Raw genomic sequence first — 14,535 nt, forward strand, 5'->3', positions numbered from 1 at the left:
ACGGATGAGAGTTCTAGGGAACAAATCACCCATTCGGAAAGTTCGGGGCTTAGAATCTACCGCCGAATGAGACTATGCGTATGTCCTTTCCAAGACCAAAGAATCTACCTACCATTCGGCAACGCCAACGAGGGCAGACCTTCAAGTCCACGGAGAACTTCCAGGGACTATGGTTCGAGGAGATTCCAAGCTGGGATCCGCCATCCGACTCATCTTTGGAGGGTTGAAGATGGAAAATGATCGGATCCGCTCCTAAGAGCCTAACTGGGAAAACTTCAGCCAGGACCCTTCACGAACACATCAAGAAATCCAAGCAGGACAGGATGTGCAGCCACTTAGCATATCGTTCTACTGGAGTAGAAGACCCCCTCACACATCTCCACTCTTTTCGATCGGTAGGATGCAAGGTCTCAACGACTAGGGCAATGCGCTGCCGTTCCATCCTCCTTACTGAAGCGGCGTTGAATTGGTTTTACCATCTCGGGCCGAAGGCGGTAGATTCCTTTGATGAATTGAAGCAGATTTTCCTCAATCACTTTATGATCCAGACGGACCGTCGTATTACGCCGATGATCATGCGGTTCGGCGGAGAGAAGCGAGCCCCTACGAGAATATACTGCACATTTGATCATGAGACTACTTGAGGTGTCTCGAACAGAGTAGGGCAGCCTACGGTGCCTTTAAGAGTGGCCTCTGTCGCACTTTTGGTAACTCGTGCACATGAGCAACTGGCGCACTTATGGTGATGAAGTAAGCGACAATTCACGCCAAGGCCGAGTATTTCAACTCAAAGTTTGAGCCTTGGCTCGGCAGAAGAACCAGCGAAGTTATCCCATGCGAGAATCTCAGCGCCCCTAGGAAGCGAATCTCGGTAGGGCACCAAATGGAAAGATAACCGTGACAATTGGCAGGGACACTCAAAGAAAGGAAAGGGAAAATACGGTCTCAATGACCACCGAGCCCCTACCAAATGCCTACCACGGTTAGCAAGTTTGCACTTTGTTGAATACCACTTATGAGGCTATTCTAATGAACGAGCACGAGATAATACAAAGCCTAATCACCGAAAGCCCGACCGGCAAGACAATCAAGATATCAAATTCTACTGATACCACTAGCATATGACCATAATCGGAGGATTGCATAAGCCTGAGAAAATTGTCGAGCGATTGATTCGGGAGGAAAAATGGACGATACATTGCTAGACCTCATAGCGCCGATCTCGAATGTAAATCGACAGAGAAATATGATCGGCACCATCGGCAGGAGGCCCACCTTGAGGGTACGAGTAGCGATTGGTGAAGAAATATATACGGGCGCTCACTACCTCGAGTCTTCGGCATAGAAGTCAACCGGCACAACAAGGTCTCGAAGGTGGGATGGGAGCCCATCACATTTTGTGAAGAGGAAGAAAAGGATCCTTTAACCCCATGATGACCCGATGATCATTTGAGCTTAAATTGCCGACTACGATGTAGGCGAGTGTTGATCGACATCGAAAGTTCGGTAAATGTAATTTTGCGAAGCTTTAGAGGCATGGGAGTAGCAAATAGCGGGTAAATCGGCGGATAACACCTTTGCTTAGTTTCTCTGGGAACCTGGTCCAACCAGCGATGTCGATCTTATGCGCCTTGGCGTATCCCCACAACGATGACCTATGATCAATTTCTCATCGTTGGCCCAGCGACATATAACGTCATAATTGAGACGGACAACACTCACTTGAATCAAAGCGCACCTATCCCTTATATGTTGCGATGAAGTTCCCAACATGCAGCAACGCTCGAGGAGACGGTGCTAAAATCGGTAGCTTCTAAACCCCCAAGGAGACCATATGTCCAAGGGGTACCGAATAATGCGACCCATTGATGACCCAAGGGAAGAAGACCCGATGCCACAAACGGCTGCAGAAGAGCTAAAGCGGTGGCACTAAGCGAAGAAACTTGATCGGTGTGTCAAAATCGGCACCACACTCACCCCACCTCTCCGGCGCAATTCGCCGAGTTCTTACGGTATCATTCGAGGTTTTGCCGGTTTTATGATGACATGCGGGCATCTCCACGAGGTCATCGACCATAAGCTCGGCGTCTCCCGGCTTATAAACTGTAAGACAAAAGCACCGCTCATAAGATGTCGAAGCGGTATGAAGCCATGCGTCGAGGTTGACAAGCTAAAAGCCATCGACTTTATCGGAAGCTACGTACCTTATGCGGCTTGCAAACTTGGTAATAATACGGAAGGCGAAAGGCGGCGGCGAATGTGCCAAGACTATAACGACTGAACAAAGTCCGAAGGATAGCTTCCGTTGCCCGGATCGACCAGCTCGTGGGCGCTACCGCGGTCATGAATTGCTCAATTTCATGGGCGCATACTCCGGGTACAATTAGATATTCATGAACCTTGCGATAACGAGCATCGACATTCATCATTGACTAGGGTTTGTCTGCTACAATGTCATGTAGTTGGCCTAAGAATGCAGGGGAACATATCAAAGGCTCGTTAACCTAATCTTTGCCAAGCATATCGGCAACATCATGGAAGTGTCGTCAACGATATGTTGGTAAAAAGCCGGACGACAGAGGAGCACTTACACAATTTGGCCCTTATGTTGGGTATCTTGAAGGATTATCGAATGAGTGAACAACGAAATGCGCCTTCGGTGTATCTTCAGGAAAGTTTCTCGAGTTCATGATCGGTCGAGAGAGGATCAAGGCAAATCTGAAAAAATCAAGGCCGAAGACACAAAAAAACATTGAGCCTTACCGGACGTGTATTGCTAACACGCTTCATCTCCAAAGCTACCGATAAGTGTGTACCATTCTTTAAAGCCTTGAAATGGGGTAAATAGCATATTGCGTGGACTGTCGAATGCGATAAGGCATTTTAAGACTTAAAGAACTACATGGGTAGAGCACCATTATTGTCAAAACCACTCCTAGGGGAAGTGATATTTTTGTATCTATCGGTATCTAGCATCGTCAACTCGGTGTTGATATGCAAACCAGAAAAGTAGAGCTACCGATCTTCTACATCGATAAAGCGCTACAGAGCGTGAGAGCTTGATACCCTCCCCTGGAATAGCTAGCACTAGCCTTTGTTGTCTCCGCTCGAAGGCTCCGCCCATACTTTCAAGCACATGAAATCATGGTTTTAACTAACCAACCTCTTCGGCAGTGCTACAAAAACAGAAACATTCGGCCGATTGAGCTCGGAGAATTTTATATACAGTTCAAGCCAAGGCCTGCGGAGAATGGTCAAATGGGTAGAGGCCGATTAGTCAAATGGGCGATTTCATTTTGAGCTCACACCTTGGTAGCACGAGTCGGTGGCTCAAATCGATCGAGGACACGGCAAGCGAGCAGCGAGCACTTCGACCCTTCGTCCCGTGTAAATTCTGCATGTCGACGGGTTGGCAAATCGCAAGGTTGTGGGGGGATGCAGGTGTTAACTACTCGAGGCGGGGCCAAGGTCGAATATGCCCTCGATTCAACGGAACCTCCAACAACGAGGCGAGTATGAAGCCCTTTTAGCGACCTTCGGCTAGCCAAGAGCATGGCGCAAAACAAATCGGTATTCGGTGACTCTTGGCTCATAGTGAATCGGATAGCAGCGGATTTCGCGACCATGGATGACTCCATGTCGACCTACTTATCAACCACGCACCAACTCCTTCAAGCATTTCAGGCCTCACGAAATTGGCCGCAAATCCCGGGACGATTTAAAAAGCGGTCATGCCGATGCACCGCACGACTAAGCCGGCAATCAATGACAAAGTTGGTAGAAAGGTGCGGTGGAGATCCTATCTCAAGCAAGCACGACAACTTCCGAAGTATGTACCGTGCGGTATGAAAACACGTGGATGTCTCCCATTTACGCTTTCTTAACGAACGGTACACTACACTCCGACAAGTCTCAAGCCCGAAAGCTGCGGTACCGATCAGCAAGATATACAGTAATCAATGATGTCCTCTACAAGATCGGCTACAACACTTAATATCTGAAATGCCTTACCGCCAAATAGGGGGACTACGTTCTTTGGGAGATTCATGGTGGTGTATGTGGTGACCACTCGGGATCCCGATTGCTGGTGCATAAAGCCTTTCGGCAAAGATATTCTTGGCCGACTATGCATCGGGATGCGAACACCTGGTAAAGAAGTGCGACAAATGCCCCACGCCGACAACATAACTCACATCTTTGCCGAGCCTCGGCGCGATCGTAAGCCCATGGCCTTTCGCCCAATGGGGCTGGACTTGATTGGTCCAATGCCACAAGGAAAGGCCAAGTCAAGTATGTTGTGGTTGACGTAGACTACTTCACCAAATGGGTAGAGGCCGAAGCCCTAGCAACTATAATAGTAGCTAGAATGGAAGACTTCATTTGGATTCACATTTGCTGCCGATTCGGTATCCCCTACGCAATAATCACTAACAACGGTAGACAGTTTGATTCGGAACTCTTTAGGCGTTCTGCATTCTCCTCAAAATCAACCTGTTCTTCGCCTCACCCGCTCACCCCCAATCAAGCGGCCAAGTCAAAGAAATAAATAAGATCATTAAGAAACTACTGAAACGGCAGCTCGAGAACTCCAAGGGTGCTTGGCCGGAGAAACTTCCGAAGGGCTATAGGCAATTCGGACATCCTACCGAGCGTCCACCGAGAAACCCCTTTCTCGCCTTGAATCGGAAGGCTGTTGTCCCCATAGAGATTGGCGAGCCTTCTTCAACGGAAAGCCGCCTCGAAGGCTAACGAGGAAGCACTAACGTTGAACCTCGACTGATCGAAGAACACCGAGCGCAAGCCAACCTTCGGAATGAAGCATACAAGCAGGCCTCTCGGTATTACGAATCAAGGGTCAAACCCGCTCTCTTCAATTGGGGATTGGGCGCAAGGTCTCTTTAGCGACCAAGGATCGCACGGAAGGAACCCTCGGACCTTCCGAGAGGGACCTTATGAGATCATCGGTATCCTTCGATCGGGAACATTTCGCCTAAGAGACTCCAACGGAAATACCCTCGGTCATCCCTGGAACGTCAAACATCTGAAGTATTACTTTAAATGAAGTTCCCTAGCCTACGGCAGGTTAAAGTTGTAAAACAAGCTCTGAATGTACTTATGCCTTCGGCAACATTTAATGGAAAAGCCCTCGTCTATCATATTTGTTAAAAATTATCGATTAATTTATTTACATACCCTTTCGGCAATGTCAAAACATACTTTTATTAGCCTACGACAGTAAATAGTTATAAGTTTGGTTGTATCGATCCCATCTGCACTTGCAATTTGTGAATGGAAGAAGATTCTTTATTCCATACATATGATTAGCCTTCAGTAATTAAAATACTTAAGTCCAAGTATCTCACCAATTAGGGGTTCGCTTGACAATCACTTTTACTTTGCCTTCGGCATTAAAATGATTAAGTCCTAGTCCCTTACCGATTAAAGGCTCACTTGTAGAGTGATATCTAAAAATTGTTAGCCCTTGGCGATAGTAAAAGAATACAAAAATTGTAGAGAGCATAAATTACCGAATTGATCAAAAGCAATTAAACGTCAAAATTAAATTAAAAAGATGCCCTTGGCATCAATGTGTTCGGAAAAGCTGCCTTATGGCAGATACAAAGAGAAAGAGAATAAAAACTACAAAGCTAGTGTAATGATCAAGACCTTCTCACCACCAGCACCCTCGTTGGCGTGACATTTGCGGAGTAGGGCCTCGGCAACAAAGGCTTCTTCCGAGCATCTTCCCTCATAATCCTCAATAATTTCTTGATGATACCTTCCGGAAAGGAGGAGGATTGTCAATGAAGTTGAGTTCACGCACTGAGGTTGTACCGTTTGAATCTGTAGAGCGGATCCGCCATCTCGAGCCCACTTCTTTGTCCAAAGGTGGGACGGTGAACTCTTCGATGAGCGGTAGCCTCCGGCTGCTTCAAAGCGAGCATCAATTTCTATTGCCTTAGAATGCTCGGACTCCTCCAGATCCACATGCATTGCCTCCTTAGCCGCCTCGGCATCCTTTGCCACCACCAACGTAGCCTCCGGAGCGCGCCTCATCTCCGCAAGCTTGGCCGGAAGCCTTGACTTGCCGGTCGGCGGCTTATTTGTCCTTGGGGAGATGAGCATGGTCCTGAGAGCCTTGCCACCTCGATGACCTTCGACCGCCATCTTCATAAGCCTTCTTGGGGCGCTACTGCGTGCACCACATGGTCTTGGAGAGCCTTGCCTCGTGCCTGACCACATGTTCATGGGCGCTGAAAATTAAAGCCGGATTCGTATTAAGAGGGATGTAGGTAAGTGAAAAATAATATCACCATGAAACTTCACTGAGGCTCAAGCGGAAGGCACGCCGCCTCCTCCCGAAGGAGCCTCTTAGGAGCTCTTCAATCTCGACAGCTCCATCTGCGAACCGAATCATGTGGTTCACAAATTGGACCGTCTTGAAGGATGGCGATGTTGACAAGCACGATAGGGCCATCCTCATCCTCAGCGGCAAAAGCGGCCCTTGGCACCTCGATTGCCGCTGCGATTGGTCGCGGGCTCGGCTTCAAGTCTACCATTACCGCCACTTCCTACCGCCTTAGAGGTGGTCGCATCCCCACCTCGGCTTGGAGTCGCCGGCGGTCCTATTTGGCGAGCTCGCTAGCACAGTAGATTATCGGCAGTCGATCTTCCGGATCAACCCCTTTGACGGGACCGAATCGGGTTCCGCCGTCTTCTTTTTCCCTACATGCCCATCATAAGACGCCTCTTGGAGGATTCGTTCATCCTCTTAGCCTCGGTAGCTTTTCTGGCTTCTGTCATTGAACAAAGCAAGAATCGATAAGGCGCCAAAAAGACATAAATGAACACACAAAGAAACAAAAGTGCACTTACTCTCGGCAGGACAAACGAGGTGGGCTCTGCTGAGGTTCTCGATAAAGAGAAACTTCAGAGACACCCTGTCAATGGCAGGCACCTTCAACCTCACCTTGTTAATCTACCGAATCTCTGATTGAGTAGGGCTCGGTTACTTCAGCTTGCCTACACAAAAAAAAAAACAAAATAAGGTCAAGATCTCTCGGGAAAACACAACTAGCGACCTACCGCTCGGCATGTTGACCTACCACTACTTGGAAGGCGGTAGGGATGGGGAAACGAACGGGCTGTCCAGATGGTGATTCCCAATCTCCCAATAGAAGCACCTGCCAATTCCTCCAAGACTTCGAGAAGTAAGCACGACACTCACGAAATGGCCCCGTTCGAAGCCCAGAGACAGCTGGCTTTGAACCCAACCTCCGTGATCGACACTCTTTGATTTGGTGACTGTACATGTAGGAAAATGGCTCGAAGGAAGGTTCCTTCCTCGGCAATACCAACGCAGCAACAAACCCCATCAAGGCCACCCAAAAGTTGGGGTTGTATTGGCGGAGCATAGCCAATCTGGGCCAATATCCTCTGCATGGCGGGTTGCGGAGCAACCGAACCCCCTGCAGGACGCGTCGGTGAAAAAGACGACTTGGCTGTCTTCGGATTGTTGAGGATTGGTAGGACCGGATCCTAATCTTTACCGAATTTGAGATGCAGACTCAAGACGATACCGGCTATCTCCCGCTTGGTAATCTTATTGGGCTCTAGGTAATTTACCCCAAAGAGATTTCCTTTCGCACGCCTATGGGCACCATAGGGTTTCCTCTATGAACTATGTTCACCCTCGGTGGGATCTGAGGTTCGGTAGCCGTCTCTTCACGGCCGGACGTAGAGGCCTCCGATTGATGATGGTATGCTCCCAGGCACTCGAGTGTCCCTCATCTGGAACTCGCAGTGCTGGTCCACGTCGGCATAACTACCGTCGCGACACACCACAACCAACGACACTGGCTGCCTAGTCACGAGTCCCTTCCCGATGCCGTGGGTGGGAACGGAGCTTGGCCATTCACCGAGTATCTCGACATAGGTGTCTTCTTCACCCTCGGCCTCACTACTTGTACCCCGTTGATCGTCGGATGATTCCTCATCGAATGCATTAGGCTCACTCTCGAACAGTGACTCGTTATCGGACATATACAAAACACAGAAAAATAAAACTAAGGGCCATGCAGAAGACTAGCCTATTGAGTTCTACATCGCTACATATGGCAACTAGACTACCGAACGGAACCCTACTTACTTAAAGTTCAGTCTAGCTCATGCCAAGAAAGGACATACACAGAGTACAAGTTTGAAAAGAGTGTCGAACGGTACCTTATCTCGAGCTTTGTACGCAGGGAAGCGGATTAACTTGCTAATCGTACTCTTCAAGAATCGCCTTAGTTGCCGTTAGCTCTCGCCGAAAATCGCCTCAACAGAGCTCTTGCTTATCTCACAAATGCAATGTGAGTTTCTCTTCTAGAGTCACTCCTATTTATAGGGCAAGGAGTTGTAACGGTATGCCTTCAAAAAACCAAACCGCGCATTAATGGCGTCCGCATGAATGGACATGCGCGTGTCGTTCATTGTGCGTATATTAAGACAGCATGCGGGCCACATAAGACGAAGTGTCTTTCTGTCCCATCACTCCTCATAGAAGCGACCTTTGGAGTCCTCGGACGTCTGCTTCCGAATGAAGACGCACGGAAGGGCAAGGATTAAGCTCCTCCATTAGCTAAATTACCAAACGGTAGGACAACATTTTGATTACCGAAGAGGATATCAAGTCCCCACTCGAGAACTCTGAGATGAGAACTCGGGGGACTCATGTTTATACCAAAATGAACAGCCTATGAAGACTATGGTAGTCTTCGGCACCATGCCTACCGATTCATTAGTTAGGGCAACACCCTTTCCAGGACACGTGGCAGGCCCACAATTGACGTCTACATCCCACATCGAAATTCTAAACAAAATGCAGGCCTCCCAAGGCCTATAAAAGAGGACTACTATCCCAAAATAGAGGTAACAGAACTTACTTCATCTGCCTATTGTTCACAGTTTAATCTTACCAAAATTCGTACTTATTTAAGCATCGGAGAGAGGCAGTTCCACACCGGTGCCTAAAGGTCTTACCGAGCGTGTATTATTTTACAGATCACATGCTCTACCAAGGTCCAAAAGCATACCGAAGGCCCAACATCACTAAGTTGGCCTCAAGAACTGCCGAACCATTTTTTATCGTCAACAAAAGCTAATACGATTCCTAACAATGATAACTAAAACATCTTGCTTATGAAATAGTAATCTCATTTCCTGTTCTCTATGTTCCACTTCAGTTAGTCACTGTTTCTATGGTCTTCTGATAGACCACTTAACATTTACTCATTTCATGTTGCTTCTAAATAAAAACATGTCCATTTTGAAACCCTTTTATTACTATTGTCATATTCTCATTCTGAAACCGCAAGTCTCAGCATATTTATTATTATTGGTATCCACTCTCTGAATCGGCATCATCTGGTATATCAGAACAGCACATCATTAGGAAATGGAAGGAAACAAACAAGTTGGTTTACATGACTTGGAAAGGCAGTACATTTCATTAGCACATTCCATTAAAAAAAAGGTTCAATCGTGTGTCTTCCACGTCCTCCCAGCGTTGTATCTTCAAAATTCCAGAAAGACTGACATGTGAGTGAAAAGCTCTACACGCCTCAGTCACTCTCTATAGGCCCCCTTCATATTGGGAAGGAAGGTTTAAACCCCTTATTGAAAGATTACAAACAAAAGTACCTAGATGACTTTGTAATGCGGACCGGGATGGACGAACATTACTATCAGGATAAAATGAAGGGCCAAGAACAAAGAATCAAGAGTTATCACATAGACTGAATCCTATTGGACAGTGATGACTTTGCAAGAATGATGGTACTTGATGGAGCATTCATTATCGAGCTATTATTGAAGAATTTTTTGGATGAATTTGTCAATGACCTCATATTTGGAAAATTGCATTTGATACATCTAGGTACTTTTGTTTGTAATCTTTCAACCTTACTTCCTTATATGAAGGGGGCCTATAGAGGGTGACTGAGGTGTGCAGAGCTTTTCACTCACATGTTGTAGTCATTTTGGAATTCTGAAGATACAACGCTAGGAGGACGTGGAAGACACACGATTGAACTTTTTTTTAATGGAATTTGCTAATGAAATGTACTGCCTTTCCAAGTCATGTAAACCAACTTGTTTCTTTCCTTCCATTTCCTGATGATGTGTTGTTTTGATGTACCAGATGATGCCGATTCAGAGAGTGGATACCAATAATAATAAATATACTGAGACTTACGGTTTTAGAATGAGAATATGACAATAGTAATGAAATCTTGACGTTAATTCTGGATTTGATCCCTTTCAATATGAAATAAAGATTAAAAAATAAAACATGTATCAGTCAGTGATCAACACACACATATACATCAAGGCCAACCTTCCACAAAGGAACTCGAGCGGACAAGAATGTCAAGGGCATGACATGTGAAAAGCAAGCAGATGTAAATGTAATCAGTTAAGACAAATTTACAGAACTACACATGAAAAATCTCATTTAAATGTGAAAAAAAGAAAGAAAGAAAGAAATAATAAAAAGAAAACGACAAGCATGAATGCAATACATACAAACACGTCATAAGACCATGAGGATTCGCTTGAAGGGACTTGGGGATTAACAGATAACATATGTAGACAATAGGGGATTCAACCATTGTCAATTTAAATTCATTTAATAGATAAAAGAAGGAAGAAAACGACAGAAGAAAAGAAAAATCTGAAATGAATGAAATCTCATTTTGAGAGCTTGCAAAATAAAACATGTGTCAGTAATCAGTGATCAACAACACACACACGTATGCAAGAGCCAAAGACATGACCAGTGCCAATGTGCCATGTCAATAATCAAGACCACCCTTCCACAAAGGAACTCGAGCAAGCAAGAATGTCAACATTAGGATACGTCTCAAGTTGAAGTAATAAAAATAATAATTTCTCACAAAAAAGTTCAAGAACACCTAATTGAACCCATGGGTTACAGGGAAATTGGATGTAAGACTTGGAGAATATGGAGAAAAATAGGATAATAACCTCAAGAATGCTCTGTGCAAAACCTAATAGAGATGAGTTTTGAGAAGGCGTCTCAGGGTTTGGGTTTAAAAAGTAATGTTGGTACTATAAGATGCCCAAATTTTGATAACCCAAATTAGATTATACATCAGATTGGTATGTAATCATTTTCATGGTTACATTTGCAATTTTTTTTTTATACTAAGAAAAAGAGTTCTGAGTGTGCTAATTGACTAGCAAACTAGTTGGTTTTGGTTAGGGGTGCAAGTTGGATTGGAAATTCCGAATCCCACTAATTCCAATTCGAAAATTTCCGATTTTGGCAAGTGAATTTGATATGACTTAATGACATAGACAAGCTATTCCATAAAGGATAACAACATATAAGTGATAGCATATAATAGTTTTTCGAGCTTTTTTGTATGATTTTTCAATTTTAACCAATTTTAACCTTTCAAAATGGTAGACATGTTTAAGATTTTCAGGGAGTTTTCCGGTATGCACGTTTGCTTGCGGGAGCCATGGAGGAATTGGAACAACGGTTTGGGGCACATTTATGTTTGTCAGAGAAAGAGCGTACGGGTCTTGTCTTTGAGGAAGAGGATATTGGGGACTTATGGAAAGGTTCTCAGTTCACGTTGGTGGCTCGGGTTGTGACTCACAAGTCTGTGAATCGAGAGGCTTTTGAGAGTGTCTTTACAAGGTTATGGAGCGGAACGATGGGGTATCTATTAAGGAAATTGGGGAGCGTCGCTTCTTGGTGCGTTTTGCCAACCAGAATGAAAAGTGAAGGGTTTTAGATATGGAACCATGGACTTTTCGGGACGGCTTGGTTCTGTGGTGGAAGTTGAGACGGTGTTGACGCGAGGCGGTGCTGGTGGATACAAATGTTTTTGGGTTCGATTACATGGTATTTCTCCTTAACATGACCACGGTGGTGGCTACTAAAGTGGGGCCGATAGGTCGGGTTACGTGGTGGATCGAGGCAAATGGGGCTACTATATCGGCAGATTTTTAGGATGTGGGATAACCAGCGATGAGGGGTACTTTTGTGGCATTCGGGAGGGCTCTCGGTGGATTGACTTTAAGTATGAGTTCCTTAGAATCTGTCTTTTTGTGGTGTATTGGCCATCCCGACCACATATCGTGGAGTTGCTCGGTGGGCGAACAACAATGGCCACAGGTGAAGCGTTACTAGCCTTTCTTTGTGCAGGCGATGGAGGACCTTGGGGTAGAAGACTAAAAGGCTCAACTCGTCGGTTAAAACCTAGTGTGAGTCCTGGACGTGGAAGTGGCAATGATGATTTGAACCCCGGGTTTCAAGGGGGTCGAATGTGTGGCGGAAGCCGATGGGGTAGCAAAGATGGTAGTCGTGCTTGACCGAGAGGGTTCGTGGAGGTGAGAGAGTTCAAGGGCGAGTTGGAAGATACGGCTATCTCATCGCACAAATCGCTCTCGCCTCTCAGTGATTCTGCGGACCTAATACGCCGCCAATGAGAGGGGGAGGAACGGGACCGGCAACAGAAGTGGCATGGGAAGGTTAGTCCTTGGACGTAGGGACTCTCGGGACGGGGCTTTATCTCGAACTCGCATCCAATACAATTTCTTCTAGTACAAGGCAGGGGGATCACCATGCTTCCCATAATGGGATGGGTTGCTTGCAGGATGTTGAAGAGGTGGGGGTAGGATTGGATCTTAATATTGCTGCAGGGGAAAATGTGCCAACTGTAGAAGGCAGAGATAATGTGGGGGAGCAAGGAAGGGGTGGTAGTGGCATGGGGCGTTCGTGGAGTTTGACCTAAGATTCTGACCCCTTCAATTTGGGTCTTTTGATTACTGGTGCACACTGGAGTGGGGAGGGTAGGGTGAAGAGGAAGGGTGCATTGAGTATGGGGGACGGGAAGGCGACCTTTGCGAGACTTAGTAGCGACAAAGATATGGTGATTACAGTGCTCTTTGTGGGGTGTCGGATACAATCGGTGAGGCGACGGTGTTTGCCTTTTGTGGATGACTTGGATTAAGCAGTGGAGACCAGCCTTAATGGGTCTCCACGGTTGTTATGATACTCCTCGTATGGAACTGCCAGGGCATTGGGCCCCCCTCAGTTTCAAGTCTTAAGGAGCAAGTTCGGCTCCAAGCCCCTGACATAGTGGTGCTGCTGGAAACAAAAAATAAAGCCTATCGCTATGAGTGGTTGAAGAAGCAGTTGGGGATGAATTTTATGCATGTGGTGGAACCTAAGGGATTGAGTGGTGGTTTATATATGTTCTGGAAGGATGCACAACAAGTTGTTTTGGTCAAGTACGCAGGATTCCTTATCAAAGTCAGCGTTCATGATGCCGGATTATACGGCATTTTTTGCTGTCTATGCGAGTACTGATCTTTGGGGTTAGGCGTTCTCAATGGGATGCCTTGCAGGAGTGAATTAACACTTGTCAGGAAGGATGTCTAGTCATGAGGGATTTCAATAACATTTTAGAGGCATCAGAGAAGAACGGTGGCGCCCACGTTCCGTGCAGAGTATGGATGCCTTTCGTGGTTTTGTTACGGATAGTAATTTGTTGGACTTGGGATATGAGGGGTGTCCGTTCGCATGGAGGAATAGACATGATGATGGGGGTATTCAGGAATGACTTGATAGAGGTCTTGCTAATGATCACTGGCTCCGCTTCTACCCTACAACACGTGTAGTTCATCAGGTGGCTGAGGGTTCGGATCATGTTATGTTATTGCTTCACACTTCGCATACCTCTCCACGTAGTGCTTCCCGCTTTATTTTTGATCCACGGTGGAGTATGGCGGAACGATGTCATGATCTGGTTGAGGCGATGGAGTAGGGATTCCGTGGATCTAGAAGTCTGCAGGTGTTCGAGAAACTTAAATGGGTAAGGAAGGGCCTTGTGAATTGGAAACGGCAAGAATGACGAAATTCCAAAATTTGCATTGACAGTCTACGACGTAGCTGCAAGTTGAGCTTCAGGCCCATGACTATGATGGCAATAAGGTGAGAAAGCTTGAAGTGGATCTTAAAAAAGAGTTACAAAATGAGGAAGAGTATTTGAAATTGAAGTCTAGGGTGCAGTGGCCATGTGAAGGGGATAAAAATACCAAATTTTTTCATTCAAAGGTTCTAGTCCAGAGGAGAGTTAACCGAATAATGGGGCTTGAGGACCCCAGCGGAGTCTGGCATGAGGAAGCCGTTCACATTAGGAGGATTGCATAATCCTATTTTCAGAATCTCTTCTCTTTTGATAATCCAAGGGGTGTTGGTGCAGATTATGGAGTGTGTACGGACTACTGTTACTTCTCAGGACAATATGTCTCTAAGCAAGCCTGTGATGGAGGATGAGGTGCTGGCTGCAGTCAAGCAACTAGACCCTATTAAATCCCCTGGGCCGGACGGGTTTACAGGCAGTTTCTACCAGAAATTCTGGCATACCATTGGGGATGGTATTATAGGATTAGTGCAGAGTTTTTTCCATTCTGGACGAATGCTCCGGAAGCTGAACCACACTTACATTGCTTTGA

The sequence above is a fragment of the Prunus mume genome, linkage group LG1 (assembly GCF_029339155.1).
Source record: "Prunus mume cultivar Tortuosa linkage group LG1, ASM2933915v1, whole genome shotgun sequence".
Lineage (NCBI taxonomy): Eukaryota > Viridiplantae > Streptophyta > Magnoliopsida > Rosales > Rosaceae > Prunus > Prunus mume.